The following is a 19,150-nucleotide window of genomic DNA, read 5'->3' on the forward strand; positions in this document are numbered from 1 at the left end:
CAATGTATACAGCCTTGTGTGTATCTAGATTTAACAAAGCTGGAAAAGGCTGATACTCACTCTACGCAATAGCAACAAGCTTTTATTGAAATGAGGAATCACCTGTATTTATTCTGATGGCTCAAAAGAAGGGGAGAAAGTAGTGGCTGCTGCTGTAACGAATGATGGCACTTCTCCATTAGACTTACAGATGAAAGTTCCATCTTTACTGCAGAAGCAAGGGCTAATTGTGTTAGCCTTGCAATATATCAATAATTCTAATCATAAACAAATTTCACATTTTTTTCTGACTTGCAGGCGACAGACGATCGAAAAAGATAAATCTCCAATACTACAATTCCTCATACTGACTGTAAATCTGATATAAGGCAATATGTCAATCAATGTTGGCAAATCAATTGGGATAAAGAAACAAATAACAAGCTGCATAATATTCAGCAAATGATCAATTGTAACAATGTCAGTTTTTCCTGTCGTTGAGATGATGTTGTTCTATGTTGGTGCCAAATAGGGCATTCACATTTTACGCATGCTTTCCTTTTAAAGGGAGAAGATGCTCCCCGATGCATTCCTTGCCATTGTCAAGTTAACATAATGCACATACTTTTAGACTGTGTGGATATAGCTTCAATCCGCCAAAAATATTTTATGTTTCAACTATGAAAGCACTGTTTACTCAAGTTCATAACAATAAGATTTTAGCATTCTTGAAAGAAATTCGTCTGTATGACAAAATATAGATTTTAGTCCAAATAGTCAGTTTTACTCGTTTTCCTGTGATATTTGACTGATATTTTGTATCTTCCTTATATAATTGTTCTTGATATGCACCTGATGGAATTTTTGTTCACTGATTCTCGCCGCGAATAACTGTAATATTGCTGATGCGGCGTAAAGCAATATTTATTCATTCATTCAATGTAACGGCTTTAAATTTTCTAGATCTAACAATAATTACATCCATTTCTGTCGTAGTGACCAAGACCTCCATCTAACATGTACTTACATTAACGTAGTAAAGGAAGCCAAATGTTTGGGTATAATATTTGATAGCATCTTATTTTTTGCCACATATAAAATATCTTAAAGCTAAATGCTTGAAGGCACTGGATTTGCTAAAAGTTGTTTCTAATTCAAAGTGGGTAGGGAACCAATCGACCCTTCTTCACTTGTACAGATCACTGATTCGTTCTAAACTCGACTATGGCTCCATCATCTGTGGCGGAGCCTCTAAAAGCAACCTAAAACTGTTAGATTCTATCCACCATCAAGGTCTAAGACTCTGTCTTGGATCTTTCCGAAACTCCACTTTTGACAGTTTGTATATTGAGGCCGATGAGCCATCTCTAAAACATCGCTGTAAAAAATTATCTCTACAATACATAACGACAACTGTGTTTTTAGAATCCTCTTTATGAGAATCGTTTCAATAAGATGCCATCACTCACTCACCCCCTAGGAATCAGAATTAAACCTTTCATTTCTGCTGAAAATATTGAACTCGAAATTGTATCTCCTTTCCGCCTGCTTTCTTCTCCTCCTTGGCAATTCGTAAAGCCACATGAATAAAGGTGTTCATGGTAAATTACTCAGTATCCAACACTACTATTACTGATTATTTTGATAGTTTAAGTGGAGTCAGACAAGGTTGTGTTATCAGCCCGTTTTTATTTGCAATGTTTATTTCAGAATTTCAATCCATGATTGAAGTCGCAGATGTAAGAGGTATATTCATAGGTGTAGAATGTTTGGAACTACTGTTATTATTGTATGCTGATGATTGATGTATTTTTGATGACAGTCTTATTGGTTTGCAAAGAAAGATTGACATTTTATGTAAATATTGTAAATCATGGGGCTTACAAATAAATATGGATAAGACAGAAATATTAGTTTTTCGAAATGGTGGTTATTTACGACATTATGAGAAGTGGTATTTTGATAGAGGGCTACAAAAGACATCAACTTATTATAATTATTTAGATATTATGTTCCTACTAGATTGTCATGGACAGTGTATATGAATACTCTTGTTTCAAAAGTCAGTAAAGCTCTGTTTGTTATTAAGCAATTACAGAATACATACCCAAATATTCCTGTAAATATGTTATTTAAGTTGTTCGATTATAAAATAAAACCTAAATTGTTTTATGGGGCGGAGGTGTGGGGCTGTTATTGAAATATTTCATAATATTTTTTGTAAATATGTATTGGATATGGGTAAACATGTACCAAGTAGTGCAGCTTTAGCAGACTGCGGTAGACATGGACTTTATATAGATTACCAAAAATGTGTAAAGTACCGATGATCGTTATCCAAGAGAATGTTACTTACTAATTAAGACGTTAGATTCAGCAGGAAGGAAGAATGGGCATCCTGTGTAAGATTCTTGTTATACAGGTAAGTAGTATAGGTAATAGGGGTTCTGGCTCACTTCCACTGGAGCTGGATTCATATACCTATACTGCTACTACAGGGGGAATTTTTTATGCCAAAATGACTATGCGATTCAACGATAGTCATGATTTGTATTAAACGAAACATCAATATTAATTAATAATGAATAAAATTGACTATAGCCCACGAGGATATTGGAAAGGTGTAGGAGCAATAAAAAAATTAGCCACCGCTGCTAAGGTATCTAACGATGTGGCCAAGGATTGGTTAAAGAAACAAGCGATGTGGCAAATATATTTACCGGCACCGCGTTATATACCGAGGAAGAAGTTTGATATTTTTACGACGAATGAAGTTCATCAGGCTGACCTCTTGTTTCTTCCTCACGATAAGGTAAAACGCAAAACGTATAAATACGCTTTAACAGTAGTGGATGTGGCTAGTCGATACAAAGAGGCTGAGCCATTAACCTCGAAAGATTCAACAGAAGTAGCTAATGCACTGAGTCGCATATATAAACGCGGACCGCTAAAATGGCCTAAGCTATTTCAAGTAGATCCCGGTCGAGAGTTTATGGGATCGGTAACTAAACTTTTAACAAAGCACGATGTCAAAATCGTCCGTGGTGAAAGAGAGGCCCCCCGCAGTCAAGCTATCGTCGAAAGATTTAACCGGACTCTAGCGGAACGTTTGTTTGGCTATCAGTATGGGATCGAAATGAAATCCGAGCGATTGAGATCAACCGAATGGGTGACACGATTATCAGCCGTTGTATCAGCGCTGAATAATGAAGTGACGAGATTAATAGGGAAGAAACCATCCGATGCGATTAAAATGAAATCCGTGACTTCCGAATCTTCAGCACCGAGGAGAGGCAAAGAACAAAAACTTCCGGATAGAGTAAGGGTAAGATATTTATACCAGCCCGGTGAACTCGAAGGAGGCCTACGTCGCGCAACCGATCCCATATGGTCCCTTAAGACGTATAACATTAGTCGATTGGTTACGAAAGAAGGAGAGCCTATTCTTTATTATCTTCAAGATGGACCGGGCAGGGCATTTGTACGAGAAGAGTTGTTCATAGTTCCCAACGGTACGGTATTACCACCATAACCATAAGCATAGGTAGTTACACCATCATTATCAATCCATCTCTTTGTATCTAAGGGGGATAATGATGTCTTGTTCATTCTTAATCCATATATCCTATGATCATAACTTCTTAAAGAGTTCATCTCGTGTTTGAAAGTTCTACCATTGAATAATGATTCTTTATACTGTTCGTGTTTGATATGCTTTTTTACCACATACTTCTTAACACCCTTAGCTTTTCTTATCTCTCCATTATCAGACTTCTTTATAGAATACATCTTAGGTCTTAATCCCACATACTCCGCTATAGGGGTCCCAGCACATTCATCCTTCATCTTACCTAACACCTTTTTATTTACAACGCTGTGCAGTGGATTATCTTTAGGGTAATCGCTCGTGTCATACATATCTATTTTTTCTGCCATATCTTTATACACATCCTCGGTTTGTATTTCCATCAACAAAGAATCTGTGTCGGTATATAACACCTCGCATCTATCGCCGTATTGCTTCTTAAGTTCGTTGTAATAAAAGTCATACATTAAGTGTTTTGACAAGTCGAGAATACTCATACCGACGTACACCGGTCTGTTGAATTTTATATTACTCTTCTGCATATGCAACGCGGCTAAGTCGTTATCGAATATCTTGCTTCTGTTAAAAGCCGGACTGGCTATGAGTTTCCTGAGTCTTTCTTCCTCATTAGATCTGACTAATTTAACATCAACACGCTTCCTTAGATTCTCCATAGTTTTACCGAATACCGAGTTATTCATGAGCTTATACAGATTCTTTTCGAAATCGCTGGTGGCTATCTTTCTTAAATCTGTGTTCAACCTTATATAGGGCTCCATCCAAGGGCTTTGATCGAACTTAAGAACTCTGTGTATTTTCTTTAGTTTCATACCTAACGATAGATACAACTGGAGATTTCTGTAGTGAACTATATATTTTGTCTTATCCATCAAATTTGGTACGAGTTTTTCTACGTTAGCTAACCTATTATTACCCATCAATGAACGTTGATATTCCGACATCCAGTCTTTATTAACCATTAATCTTTCGGGAGCTAGCGGATAACTGTTATGATCTTTATGTAAGGAACTAGGATATTCCAAGTCAACTTCTAGTATGTACCCTTTATTCTCATCATTCACATTGATATCATTCACATTGACCCACTCAAAACCACCCGTGGGTAAAGGTTGACTCATAGCCCATCCGTACAAATTGTTAGCGTCGAGATATAATATATGCGTGTTGGGTTTACTCGGATCGTATCCTTCCACTAATTTATTATTAGCCTTAGAATACCTTTTCGCTGCCATCGATATACCCCCTCTTAATCCTTTCTCAATAAACAAGTGCATATCGTAATCTGTGAGTAGTTTTAGTTCTACTCCGGTCTTCTTCAACAATGCATCCCACGATAGTCCGGGACTGGAATAGTACCATGCCGGGTCCAAGCCGTATTGTTTTAAACACGTCTTTCTAAATATCTCGAATATATCAGCGAGTAACAGTACATCGGTTTTTAAGTACAGATCGTGATAATCACCTAAATTCTTACAACCTAATTTATCCCAGACCTTAAGAGCGTGTTCATAATCGGCATCTGTTATTCTAGATTCCGTTAAGTTACTATAGAATGATTCGAGGGGTGGTAATTCAGTTTCTTCGAATCTAGACCAATCATCCATATATTCGTAAGGATATACACCTTTTCTCAGCAGCAAATGACGAGTTATCTGATCGGTATATTTATTTGTTATAGCGAAGTCATCGGGATTGTTCGCTTTAGCTAAATTGTCCAGGGAAGATAACAGAAACTGTACGGAGTCTATGAATCTAAGCCCATTACTTTGCTTTATTCTAGATTTCCCATCCTTGTCCCTATAATGTATAGGTTTAGTCAACGAGAACGATATGTATTTTTCCATGTTGTTAGGAATGCACGTTAAACCGCCGTCGGTCTTTGAGATAGCTTGCATAATGAGATGTGAATCGTATCCCCTAAGGTTGTGAAACACAACGGGGATGGGTATTGTTTGAGCATTCATTTTTAGTTTCAAGTTACACTCGTTATGAGCGGCTCCCCGATATTTACCCGTGACGTGACAATGATCTCTTACGGAATCCCCATCCAAGGGTTTATTACAAACGTGACAACTCGTTGACTTCTTGTGGGCCCTCCAATCATCTATCGTCATACGCATGGGTTTCTTACACGATAATTCTTCCCTGATTATTCTCTTTTCATTTTGTAGATATTCTAGGAACTTTCCAGCTGCATCGGGACCTCTGTAAATCACGGGAGTGTTTGTTTTCCCAACATACCTTACAACTATATATCCAAACCCACAAGGAATATGTTCTTGAGTTTTGTACGTAAAACTACTCTCTTGATTATTGCGTTCAGTATTTTCTATGGGCTTGATAAGCGCTTCGAAGTCGGCATAAATTACGTACGGTACTGGCATTTGATTACAATAATGTTCAAATTTTAATATATTTTTCCCCTCTTTAGGCATATCGATCCTGATAGCTGTCTGTCCAACACCTCTACAGTCTTCTTTATGCGATTCTAATAGATCTTGTCTGCTGTACCCATGCAGGCATCTTTCGCAGAAATATTTCTTTCCCTTATATTTAGTTTGATCGTATAGCACCTTGTTTAAACTCTTTATCCACGTATAATGATATTTACCATCTTTTTCGATCAGAAATGAATTGATTCTGGGAATATGTTCCGGAGCGGAGCTTATTCTGTGTACAACAATTCCTTTAGAATGTCCGAAAACATTTATAGCTAAATTATTTTGCTTTTCCACCTTATCAATTTGCGATATTGGTGTAGGTTCGTCTATACCATCGAAGTTGAGTCCATCGTTTTGGGGATAGCTAGAAGGTCTATCCGCATTTTTGTCTACGGGGAACAATGCAGATCTTATCATCATTCTTAAACAATCATCGGATTTATTTTTTACGTTAATTATGGCTTTTTTCTTCTTATAATACGGGGGTAAATCTATATAAGATCCACCTTTGAAAGGCATGTAATTCGCTATATCTAAATATAAACTATCGATTCTATCCACACCCCAACCCGAACCTCTATTAGTCCAGCGTTCTAAAGTTTCCTGTATCCTCTGAATTGATGTATCTAATGATGCGTTTATAGTATCGGATTCGGTTATAACTTCTTGATTGCTTCGGAAATATGGTTCGGTATATTCGACGCTATCGTCTGCGTTACTTTTACTCAATGTCATTTTAATCGTCAGCTGGTATTTTATACTTTGTAAATCATCTAATTCCTCGTTAATTTTACTCGATATGATGGGCTTAATATCGTTAACATCCATGTTGGAATTAAAATCCATCTGCCAACCTCTTAGATATTTACCAACGCCGGCGGATGTGGGTACAAATATTAATTCTTGTTGTTGTTGATTAACATTATCATTATCATCATCATTATCATCATTATTATGTTGAATATCATCCTCGTCTTGTTGATTATTATCTAGTAAAGCGATCAATTCAGCTCTTCTCATTCGAGAATAACCTCTCAGCCCACTGTTTCTCGCTCGAACTCTGAGTTCTCTAACAGTCTGTGGTGGTTCCAAACCGAGTAAGGTAATCAATTCAGCTTTTCTCATACGAGAATATCCACGTAGACCACGTTGCTTTGCCATAGCTTTTAACTCTCTGACAAAAACCATTGTGGTTGAATGGTATATGCAAAATGATTCATTTGTCTAATTGGTTGTTTTCATATATCTAAATACGTATCCTCCCCAACCTATTCCTCTCATTGATGTAATCTCTCTTCCTAGCATAAATAATCTGATTCCTGACCCTATCAGCACCGTGTTTCTTACATAAACAATAATGACCTTTGACCCCTATCCCGCATTCAGAACACTTATAGTTTATGTGTCCACGCTTGATGTAATAATTGTGTATACCGCAGTAAACATCAACACAGCGGCGGTTACATAGAGTCGTCTTCCCCATGAGTGTAAACTTGCAGTTATTCATGGTATATACATCTATCACATCATTTGTCTAAATGCAAATCACATCTACACTAGGGAATAGCTGAAAATCAATACTGCGGATAACCCAATAATAACAAATGCGACCTCTCGGTCTTTCTGAGCCTCTGACGGTGTATAAAACTGACTCATTGTTGGTCTAGGTATTGGGTCGAGTTTTTTCCCATAAACGAGGTAGTATTCGTGCATGGCGGATTCGACATCCTTAAACGTTTGAATTGAATGTCCTTCCTTAATCAGTTTTTCATGAATAAAGTCTAATCTCTTCATTCTCTGCTGCGTATATTGTAACTGAGCTGCTTGGTATTGTTCTAATGCTTTATTATGTCGTTTACGCTCCTCTTCAACTTCTTTAGCGTTTGATTCCCTCATACTGGAAAATAAATAATTACTCCCCGAAAAAGCTAGAGCATTAACAACAGCTCCACCGACCATCATCGCAATTGATGCCATATAAAATATTCAAATGTTTATATGAATATAAATATTCAAATGTTTAATTACTTCATTATGTCTTCCGGGATAAGTCCTTGTTTGATGAGCATATCCTTCGTTGCCATTGCTAATCCAATATCCAGAATCATCATACCTATATCAAATCCATTAAAATCTAGCTTGGGAGGTGTGGCTTTAGTAAGCATTTTAGCCATAGGGGCATAGCCAATGGCCAAGCCGGTGACCACCGCTGAATGATACGTCGCGTTTACCAACATTTTACCGTCTGTAACTGGAGTAGTCATGCTTCTTATAGCATTATATGAGGACTAACCTCTAATTGAACTTGTTGTTGCATAGGGGGTGACGTTTTCTCTTCTCCGGTCTTATAAAAGAACCATACAGCCGCTATACCAGCAACTCCTACTAGTGCCCATGTTTTAATCGGATTTGAATTATTTATTAATTTTGCTTTGCGCGCCAGCCCTCCCTTTCTTCCTGCGGCTATTTTTTTGGGGTTCTTAGTAACTCTAGCTTGTTTTTGTGTTTTCTCATTCACTGGTGGTTCCTCATTCACTTGTTCCGCAATCTGTTGTTGCGTTTCCGCAATCTGTTGTGTTTCCGCAATCTGTTGTGTCTCCATTATTTATTTGAACTTCGTTCTTTATATTATTAAGTGGGCACGTATGTTTAAATTGACAATACCTAGCCGTTATTAAAGCTGTGGTGAGCGGAGCTAAGAAAATTCCGAATCTATGATAAAACTCACAGCTCACTGAGCTTATAGCGTGTTCGATGAATGGGTCTTTCTCTAGAGATTCGCATAAATACATGCGATGTTCTGCCGGGATGGGGAGAAACGTACTAGCTACGACTGTGTATAGTTGTAATATAGACGACCCTATCGTTTTAGTCATGGTAGCTCCCAGTCTAGACTCGTAACGCGCGTACAGTTTTTTAATCTCTTCGTCGGTCATGTTATCAATTTTTTCGATGGTATAATTTTCTCCCAAATATTGGGAACATTTTCCACCGGCTACCAAAGCCGCGAGTCTTTCTCTATGTTTATCTGCATGTTCTTCTGTATGTTGATCAGATTCTTTGAGCATTTGTTCGATAAGTTCGTCGCATTCCATAATGTAATACCTAAGGAGATATTTAAGTCTAACATAATATAATATGACGTATCCAATACATCCCGTAATAATGAACTGTTGCGAAAGAATGATGATTTCGAACCACATTTTATGTAATATTAACCGCTAATGTTCAATTTGCTATATTTTGCTACATTTTGCTACATTTTGCTACATTTTTGCTACATTTTGCTAAGCAATTGCATAAGCAGCTGGTTGATCGGTTTTTAATACGAGTTTACAGTGCTTCGTTGCAGCTAACACTTTTCTGACTTTGTCACGTTCATTCTTGGTATAAATGACATCATTTTCGCGTAAACATTCCTCGAATGAATCTCGATCTTTGCAATGAAACAGCGCTACCCATTTGGTCTGCTCTCTGAGATCTTTCAGGACAGAGTTGTATTTTTGAGTAAGTACCCAAACGCTATGTTGAGTATGCCGACCGGAGAATGCTAAATACGAAAGCATATCTTTCTTTTTTGTTAATTCTTTACTCGCGCTGCAGTCGTCTATTACGAAAAGGGTTGATTCTCCTTTGTATTTTTCGTGACATACTCGGAGACAGTCTTGTAAACGATCGCCCGGATCGACTCTGTGTATTCCGTCGTCATTCATTACCCAATCTCTGGATAAGTATGTTTTATTAACGCTTATAGTCGGGCACAGAATAATAATATGATCGAAAACGTCCCGATAATGACTTTCTAAAATATCTAGAATAAAGGCTGTTTTTCCGCAGCCCGTTTGCCCGCATATGATAGCGCAGTGCGGATCTTTAGGTAAAAGATTATCAATAGATCGCTTGCACGAATCTCCCATTTTGTATATTAAGTTGCGCATCCATAATCACATACAAATATATGTTTAATTTACCAGCCGCTTCGAGGAGCTTCGTTATCTGTATGGTGGCACCCTCGCTAGCATTTTCTATTCTCCTCCCACTGCCGTGTAATTGGTCATCGTCCGTTGTTCGCATGTCGAGCCATAGCGCGTACTTCGAGGTGAGGTATTCACCCATCGATACACTCCCTAGAGACAGATCTTTCACGACCGCGTTAACTTCCGGAGAGCGTTTTATAGAAGGAAGTTTTTTAATCTCATCCCACTGTTGATGCGATAGCATTCCTTGACTATATAGTTGATTAGGAACGCCCTCGATAGTCAATTCTACTTTCGTAATCTTGGGATTGTAGAACTTCTCGGTATTTCTTTTAAACGCATCGGAGGGGTCCTCGAACAACATTAAAATACCCTTCAACGACCTCGTGGGGACGTTTAGATTGATATTCCACAACGTATCTTTTTTGTCCATCGTGATCTTTCGGTGTCGCAGCACGCGATCGTACAAAATGGCTAAACTTCCCGAATACTGGTTACGAATTTGTCTGGCTAATTCGGGATCCGTTATCATATCGTACTCGAGCGAGATATTGTCAATGGAATAGCTAGCTTCTTCAGCAGCTCTGATTACTCCACCGTAGTCGTTAAAAGTGAGTTCGTATTCTAACCTATCGCCTAGGGATGCTTGATAAAAGGGCATGTGGGAATCTAGTAATTCAAAGTCTAGGGGAATATAGAATCTGTTACCTAATGCGTCGGCAACGGCCTGATCTTTTACGATGGTACCATCACCACTAGAAGCATCTACTCGCAGTCTCAATGTGTTCTTATTACAAATTCCTTGGTACTGTAAGTTTTCCCGCTCTTTATCCGTTCTCCAGAGATCCATGTAACAATAGTATACATCGCTATCGTCGATACTCAAAACCTCATTACCGCTAATTTTAATAGCGATTTTCTTAACGATAGCACGACCTAAGTTCTGAACCGGCTCCCTGTTAACGTCGGTAGAATTCAAAACAATCGTAAATGCTAGTCGGACAGTTCCCGGAACTAACACATCGTGTGCGCCGAGATTAGGAAAGCGAACCAGAAGCGTTTGATTCTGATCGATGGTACTAGGATTATTAGTTATAGTTACAGACTGACGAATTGCTTTGACCCCTAATGGATCTCGAAGTCTGCGTTGTGGGTTTAACTTGCGTCCGTATTGCGAAGACATTGTTATATTGAAAACATGTACCCTATGTTTAATATAAAAATGACTGATTTTGAACATAATAACTTTGATCTAGATAACATAACTGATACTAGTACAATCGAAGAGGGTACTGATGAAACCAGCTTTATGATCCCAACCGTAAATGATGAACTTTTAAAACCAGCCGTTGATGATTATTACGATGCATTAAAAGATGATAAAAATTATGTTACTCCAATAGGTCGTGAATATTCAAAGTTTGAGATAGATAGTAAAGGAATATTGCGACTGCGTGGCGCTCCGGATATTGATCTTATGCATTCTCGTACTCGTAAGCCCCTAGCCTTGTCTACGATAGCCGCTAAAAAAGGCATCGGCTTTGTTCGTGATGAATTAGGTTTTGTAGACTACCGACGACTTCCCGCGAAGACTACTAAGGCTCTTCAGACTATGAGGAAAGAACTCGTTAATACAGATGATTTGGAAGCAGCCTCGATGGTGGCCTCGGACGGACTCGGAGAAATCTTAGATACCTACTACGATAATTCAACGCATTCGGAGTTCAGTATTAGGGAATTACGAGGTCTTGACAAGGCAATGCAAACTATGCGGGGAGAACTCATCAATAATATAGCCAAGCTATCCGAAATCGACAAGCATATAGCTCAAGAGAAAACAAAACTCGAACAGGCGGGCGATGAATTCAGTAGACGCCGCGTTGCTGAAAGATTGCGTAACTTAGAAGAGGAAAGATTGGCCCGCCTCGAAGCGGCTTCCAGTAATAGAAAGGCACTTCGTTCGCAAATCAGTCGTATTCGAGAAACTATCGATCAAGTCCTCAACGATGACACTACACTGGCCGATAAAATTAAAACATTGTTCAGAGAACAGGGAATAACAATTGCTAGTATTTTAACCGCGTTGGGATTTATCATATCGACTTTGACTCTCTCATTAACAGGTGGCAGTACAGCAGTGGAGGCGGATCACCCCCTAACGATAAAAACGGTATAAGAGAGTGGATAAAAAAGCATTTAAAAGCATTAGGTTCAGCACTGGGAAAGTTAGCCGAGAAAGCCGCGGCCGCACTTCCCGGTATAATAGGGAGTGTTGTTTCCTGGCTATTGAATTTATTAGCTAAGACCACCACTTGGCTTAGTCAAAACTTGTGGGGGTTGATCGTAGCAATTGCAAGGCTGTTGTACGTATTCGCTAAGAACTATTTAACCACCAAATCAGTTCGCTAACCAAATCATGAGTAAGCCAACCGAGACTCCACCCACTACAAGCGCTGTTTTTTCATCGATATGTTGTTGATTTTTAGCCGCAATATGCGGTGAAACTTGTACATCAGTAGATGGTTGCGCATTAAAAGGTGTTTGCGGCTTGACTATTCCCTTTTCACCCGTGATCGTTTGCGTTATTAATTCGACGTTCATATCTGAATTTATACCTGGTTTTTGTTGATCGGTAGCGATAACAATTTTATTATTATAACCGATCACTTGACCGATCTTAAGTTCCATATTACTCGGAGACATGTATAGTCCCGGCGCATAAACAAAGTCCACTTTGGATTGAGCGTACTGTAATGCATCTTGAAAACGCTTTATAGACGATGGTATGTCAACTGGTGAATTAATGGCGTCCTCCACGTTTGAGACAAACTGTTTTTGCGCATCGAGCGCCGTCCCAGAACCGATAATGGACGTTCGTGTTTGCGATTGCGCTCCGAGAATTGCCCATACATAAGTTCTTATCGATTCATTAACTCTTACAAATCCTGGATTAGTAAAATTGTTTTCCGTTTTATCATTAAGAAATTCATTCCAAGCGTTTGCGGTATCGTTCATTTGTATAAATTTTTTAACAATATAAATTAACCCACTCTTAAAACTCATAATATCCCCTCTCCAATCATTACTATAAAGTTCCCAGCCATGATACCAATGACCGACTTTATACCGATAATCATACATTCTTGAGTAAAGTTTGCTGGCCTGCCGCAACTTATAAAAATTAAGACCAGGTTTATGAAGTTCTCTATATACATAATCGCTTTCTTCTTTGACGGATTTATTTTCCTCTGTGTAAGGAACACCTAGACCATGGTTTGCTCCTTTAATACGCCAATCTTTACTCGTAGAAACATTAAATTCCTGACAAATACGCTCATACGCGGACCTATCATAATTATTATTTGTGGCATTCCACGCTCGATCCTGCGGTAATGGAGCACTAATTTCTTTAAGTATACGTCTAATCTGATAGTACACGTGAAATGACATAACAGACTTATTCAGTTCAAATCCTGGAGCGTAAAGAGATACGCCACATCCCGTTGTGGCACACCATATGGCAAAGTTTAACTGATTCTGCCAAAATTGCATCGGATTGTGAAACCAATCGTGCACCATTTTATCGCTAGTTGCCGTGACCCTGTACTTTTCAAAGATATCGGGGAATTTAACTAAAAATTCAGCACCAGAGGCAGTTACTATAATCGATTGATTAGTAATGTAAGTTGATTTCATATTTAAGTTATGATATAGTATCATTGTATATTTAATATGTATGTTACACTCCCGGGAATAACAAATGGCCAGTCTATTGAACTGCTTCATACTATCGATAACTCGAATGGACAACTCGAAGTAGCTCTATGCGATATAACGTATTACCAACGTTGGACCAATATAAGTGCTGCGAGAGGTAATAATAAGATAGTAGTAGCATATGACAATAATAGAATTGTTACTATACCTAATGGGTATTACAGCATAAGCTCACTCAATGATGAATATTTTAAGAATGGATTTCTTGATAATAAATTTCATAATTGAATAAGTATCACACAAAGTGAGGTCAATGGGAGAGTGAAAATCATCAATGAAAACGATGATATAATTATTGATGAGAACTTAGCACACACACTTGGATTTTATCATACAATAACATTACAACGCGGCACAACAGTGATTTCAAGTACTAACTACATACATGGTTTTGTTCCCTATAAAGAGTTGTTCATCCATCTTGATCAAATAAGCACGATGGATAATATTCAACTAGAAAGTCCTTCAACTCTGCTCAGAAGTGTTCCGGTCAAAGATGTAAAATACAATAGCTGTAGAACGGAATCTTTCTCGTTATTACAATATAAAAAATTGAAGCGTGGTATTATTTCAGACCTCAAAATTTCTGTATTAGATGTAAAACACCAACCTATACATGTAGGATACTTAAGTGTAACACTCCATATTATAAATAATGATTGATTCCATATTTAAGTTATGATATAGTATCATTGTATATTTGATATGTATGTTACACTCCTGGGAATAACAAATAGTCAGTCTATTGAACTGCTTCGTACTATCGATAACTCGGATGGACAACTCGAAGTAGCTCTATGCGATGTAACGTATTACCCACGGTGGACCAATATAAGTGCTGCGAAAGATAATAATAAGATATTTAGAAGTGATGACCATAATAGAATTATTACTATACCTGATGGGTATTACAGCGTATGCTCACTCAATGATGAATATTTTAAGCCTTATGGAGCTAGTCTCACACAAAATGAGGCGACTGGGAGACTGAAATTATCCCCTGGAGGAATGGGTGTAGTTTTTACTGGGAACTTAGGAATTACACTTGGATTTGCAGCCGGTTATACTGTAATAATCGATTCATCAAATGAGGGAGATACATTACCCGATTTAGCTCCCTATAAAGAGTTGTGCATCCATCTTGATCAAATAAGCACAACGGATAATATTCAACAAGAAAGTCCTTCAACTTTGCTCAGAAGTGTTCCAGTGAAAAATGAAAAATACAATAGCGGTAGAACGGAATCTTTCTCATCATTACAATATAAAAAATTGAAGCGTGGTATTATTTCAGACCTCAAAATTTCTGTATTAGATGTAAAACACCAACCTGTACATATAGGATACTTAAGCGTAACACTCCATATTATAAATAATGGTTGATGCATCAGGCCCTGGAACGATAAGACAATGTAATACAATTGCGCTTTCCGATCTCGGAGACACGGAAGGATTCGGTAAACCCGGTACCAATGGTAAGTTATACGCTTTACACTTACACGATAATGTATACAAGCGGAAAGAAGTCACATTCGCGGGTAATCTAGAAGATTTAAGCGATGTCGACGTTAGTAGACTCCTTAAAACCACTCCGTACAATATCATTTACAACAGTGAGAATAAATGGACTATGGTCGAGGCAAACATCAAGTGGCTACTGAATATCGTCATTACCCCACCTTATGCGATGATGGGTAAGGGACATAATTTAACTAAGATAATAAATAGTGGCATCGTACTCGCGGCCTATATCCCATCAAAACGAAAAAGTGTGTTAGTCACTCCCCTGCCAGAAAAACCAGGTCATATGTTATATAGTCGTCCGGCAATCCAAAATGTTAGTTTAAATTTGGTTACAGAATTCGATGATATTAAAGTTAACTTGAGTGCAATACCTAATATTTCTACGCTTATTATTGAAGTCTTGTTCGGAGATGCACCGGTAGATGCCTTCGAAATATTACCAGGTCTATCGATTAAATGGCTCAAGAAACACGAGCGTCAACGTTGCAGTATTATTCATGTCGGTGCATCACCCGTTACATCCCTCGAGGGGGTTCAAATTATTAAAAGTGGTAGTATTTCCCTTTCTAAGATATTCTTGCCGTATAATATACATTTGATAAGGTTGATGTATACTCTCAAAACATTTAAGCAAGACCAATTAAAGACTATTATATATTCGTAATATACACTATGAGTTTATATCCAGCGCTCGATGAAATGATGGAAACTGTTGATGGATTTCGATTACATCAAATAAACGACATAAAACATCGAATAGAGAAGGATAGGGAGTTGAGACTTGGATTGTATAAAAAGTATCGCAGAGCCGTGAATGCTCTGGACGGAGTTGACACCGCTCTTGTAGTAGCTGGCATGGGACTCGGTGTAGCCGGTGTCGGTTTATTATCAACTATAATCGCCGCGCCTATCGTGCTCGGCATGGAAATAGCCGCTGGAGTCTCGGGACTGGCAGGAATAGCGATAAAATTCATTTCTCGTAGGTTGCAAAAGAAAGCATTAAAACACGATAGTATTCGGATACTCGCCGATGCAAAGTTGAACAGCATCGAGGATCATATTTCGACAGCAATGGCTGATTGTAAGATATCCGAGGATGAGTTTCGTTTAGTGCTGTCGGAACTCACCAAATACAATGAAATGAAGCAGGAGATTCGATCAAATTCTCATAAGACCAATGGTATTAGCGAAGACGATAAAAAAAAGTTCATAGAACAAGGGAAGCAACAAGCGCGTCAATTATTCCGTGCCAAAACCAAAGAACTGGTTGGAGATTAAAAATAAATTGCTTACTATCGTGTGATTACATTTAGACAAATGCTTACATAAATATATAATAATGGAAAAAACTATTAAATGGAGAGAATTACCACAAGGTTTTTATTATATCAGTGATGTCAAACCAACCAAATACGGTAATCAATTGTTTCTTATCAATTTACAAAAAGAGTGTAGTTATATAGTCTGGTCTCCTAGTAAAATGAACGAAGAACTTAATAAAAATGTTCATAGAACAAGGGAAGCAACAAGCGCGTCAATTATTCCGTGCCAAAACCAAAGAACTGGTTGGAGATTAAAAATAAATTGCTTACTATCGTGTGATTACATTTAGACAAATGCTTACATAAATATATAATAATGGAAAAAAACTATTAAATGGAGAGAATTACCACAAGGTTTTTATTATATCAGTGATGTCAAACCAACCAAATACGGTAATCAATTGTTTCTTATCAATTTACAAAAAGAGTGTAGTTATATAGTCTGGTCTCCTAGTAAAATGAACGAAGAACTTAATAAAAATGTTGAATATCACTTTATAGATAAAAATAATGAAGAATATTTTTATTACCATTTAGACTCATCTAAAGCAATGATTGGACCCAGGTATTGGTGAGCTAGAGCCATGACTATCGTTGAATCGCATAATCATTTTGGCATAAAAAATTCCCCCTGTAGTAGCAGTATAGGTATATGAATCCAGCTCCAGTGGAAGTGAGCCAGAACCCCTATTACCTATACTACTCAGGTATGGTTTCGGATATGCATGGGTTAGTCAAGATGTTGGAGATATTTAAATATTCTGTAGATGTTCAGACAGAGATTACAAGATTGTGGAAAACAAAACATTTTTAGTATTAACAATGATTCAAAACGACTTGTACATTACAAGAATATTAAGTGGCATTGCCTAAAAGTCGGGCCGGGCCGGCCAAGACGTGCCAAAGTGTTATTGGCTAATTACAACATTATCGGCGACCATACCTACATATTATTGATGCAACACACACACACACACACACACACACACGACATTATTGAAAAATCACCAACCAAACACATGCACCATGATTAAGTAATTCGGAGTAAATCACTTGAAAACCAGAAAGTGGACCTGTGTGTAAGCGTCGCTGATCTAGGTAACATGTAAAAGAACAATCGTTAAACGAAATATGACTTGAAACGTATCAATTACTTCTAGCTGTCGTGATACAAATTTCCATCTGTCGGCATATCGTTTATATTTATAGGACAGTACTATATATAAGTAAATACCATCTTATAATGTCACTGTTCCTTGTATTTAAAGCAGACACGTTGGTTAAAGTAGACCTCTTCTCCCTATACTCTCAACAGTCTAAAACGTGTGCGGTCCGACTTGGCTGTCAAAATCAACTCAAACCTCACATATGTATCATGAATTTGATTCGCATCTATAGACTAGCATTATATCTACCTATATACCACTTTATAGTGTCTCAGATCGCCGTACTTAAAGAAAACAAGGGGCTCAAAGTGAAGCCCTTTTCCCTCTACATTCTCAACAAAGTCTCTATCAGAAGTGTTTGGCTTGTTTTGGGTCCGACTTGGCCCGGGCGGTCAAAATCAACTTTAAACCAGAGACCATATTATAGATATGGTCTCTGGTTTAAAGTTGATTTTGACCGATTTTGTTTAAACATACAGATCTATCTTCAAATGTGTTTACATCTATAGATTAGTATTATATCTACCTATATACCACTTTATAATGTCAGGGTACATCGTATTTAAAGAAAACAAGGGGCTCAAAGTGAAGCATTTTTACTGTATTTTCTTAAGAAAATCTCTGTCAGAAGTGTTCGGTCTGGGTACCATGTGTGAAGCCCATTTCCGGTGTCCCCCGCCGTGATATTGCTGGAATATTGCTAAAAGCGGCGTAAAACCATTCTCACTCACTCATACTTAATAGTGTCACAGATCGCTGTTCTTAAAGGGGCACTGATCTAAAGCAATTCCCCGAGACTGGTTGTTGCCTTTGTTATTGTTTTTTCCCAGTGAGTACCCGGATGTATAGCAGAAATATAGACTAGTTCGCGACCTCTGCTGCGCCATTCGTAAGCGCATTAGTCACTTTTATGGGTAGTAATAAGGGCGTATTGATAACAAAATGAAATACAGTTTTCGAGATAATAAGGAAATGTATGTATCTTTGTGGGTAGCATCGGTAATGGTGGCGAAGTTTTGATAAGTCACTTGCTTGGTAATTTTGCGATTTTCGTTTGCAACACAAAGTAAATATTTCACCTGAGCATTGCTTTTTTTATAGTGTGTATATTTTTTTACTGTCAAAATGTGTAACATTTTCAAATTTATTAAACGCCTAAATATTCAGTTATTTTACAAAGTGACTGAAAAACACTTCCATCTGTATTATTATGATAACGAATTCCAAACATTTTGATGTTAATGTCATCACCAAGAGAAGTACATTTCTATGTTGTTTGGCTTCTAATCCTACATGGTGCTCAAAGTGAAGCCCTTTTCCCACTACATTCTCAACATAGTCTCCATTAGACGGTGTT

The sequence above is a fragment of the Haliotis cracherodii genome, unplaced genomic scaffold (genome assembly GCF_022045235.1).
Source record: "Haliotis cracherodii isolate W230 unplaced genomic scaffold, xgHalCrac1.p SCAF_16, whole genome shotgun sequence".
NCBI lineage: Eukaryota > Metazoa > Mollusca > Gastropoda > Lepetellida > Haliotidae > Haliotis > Haliotis cracherodii.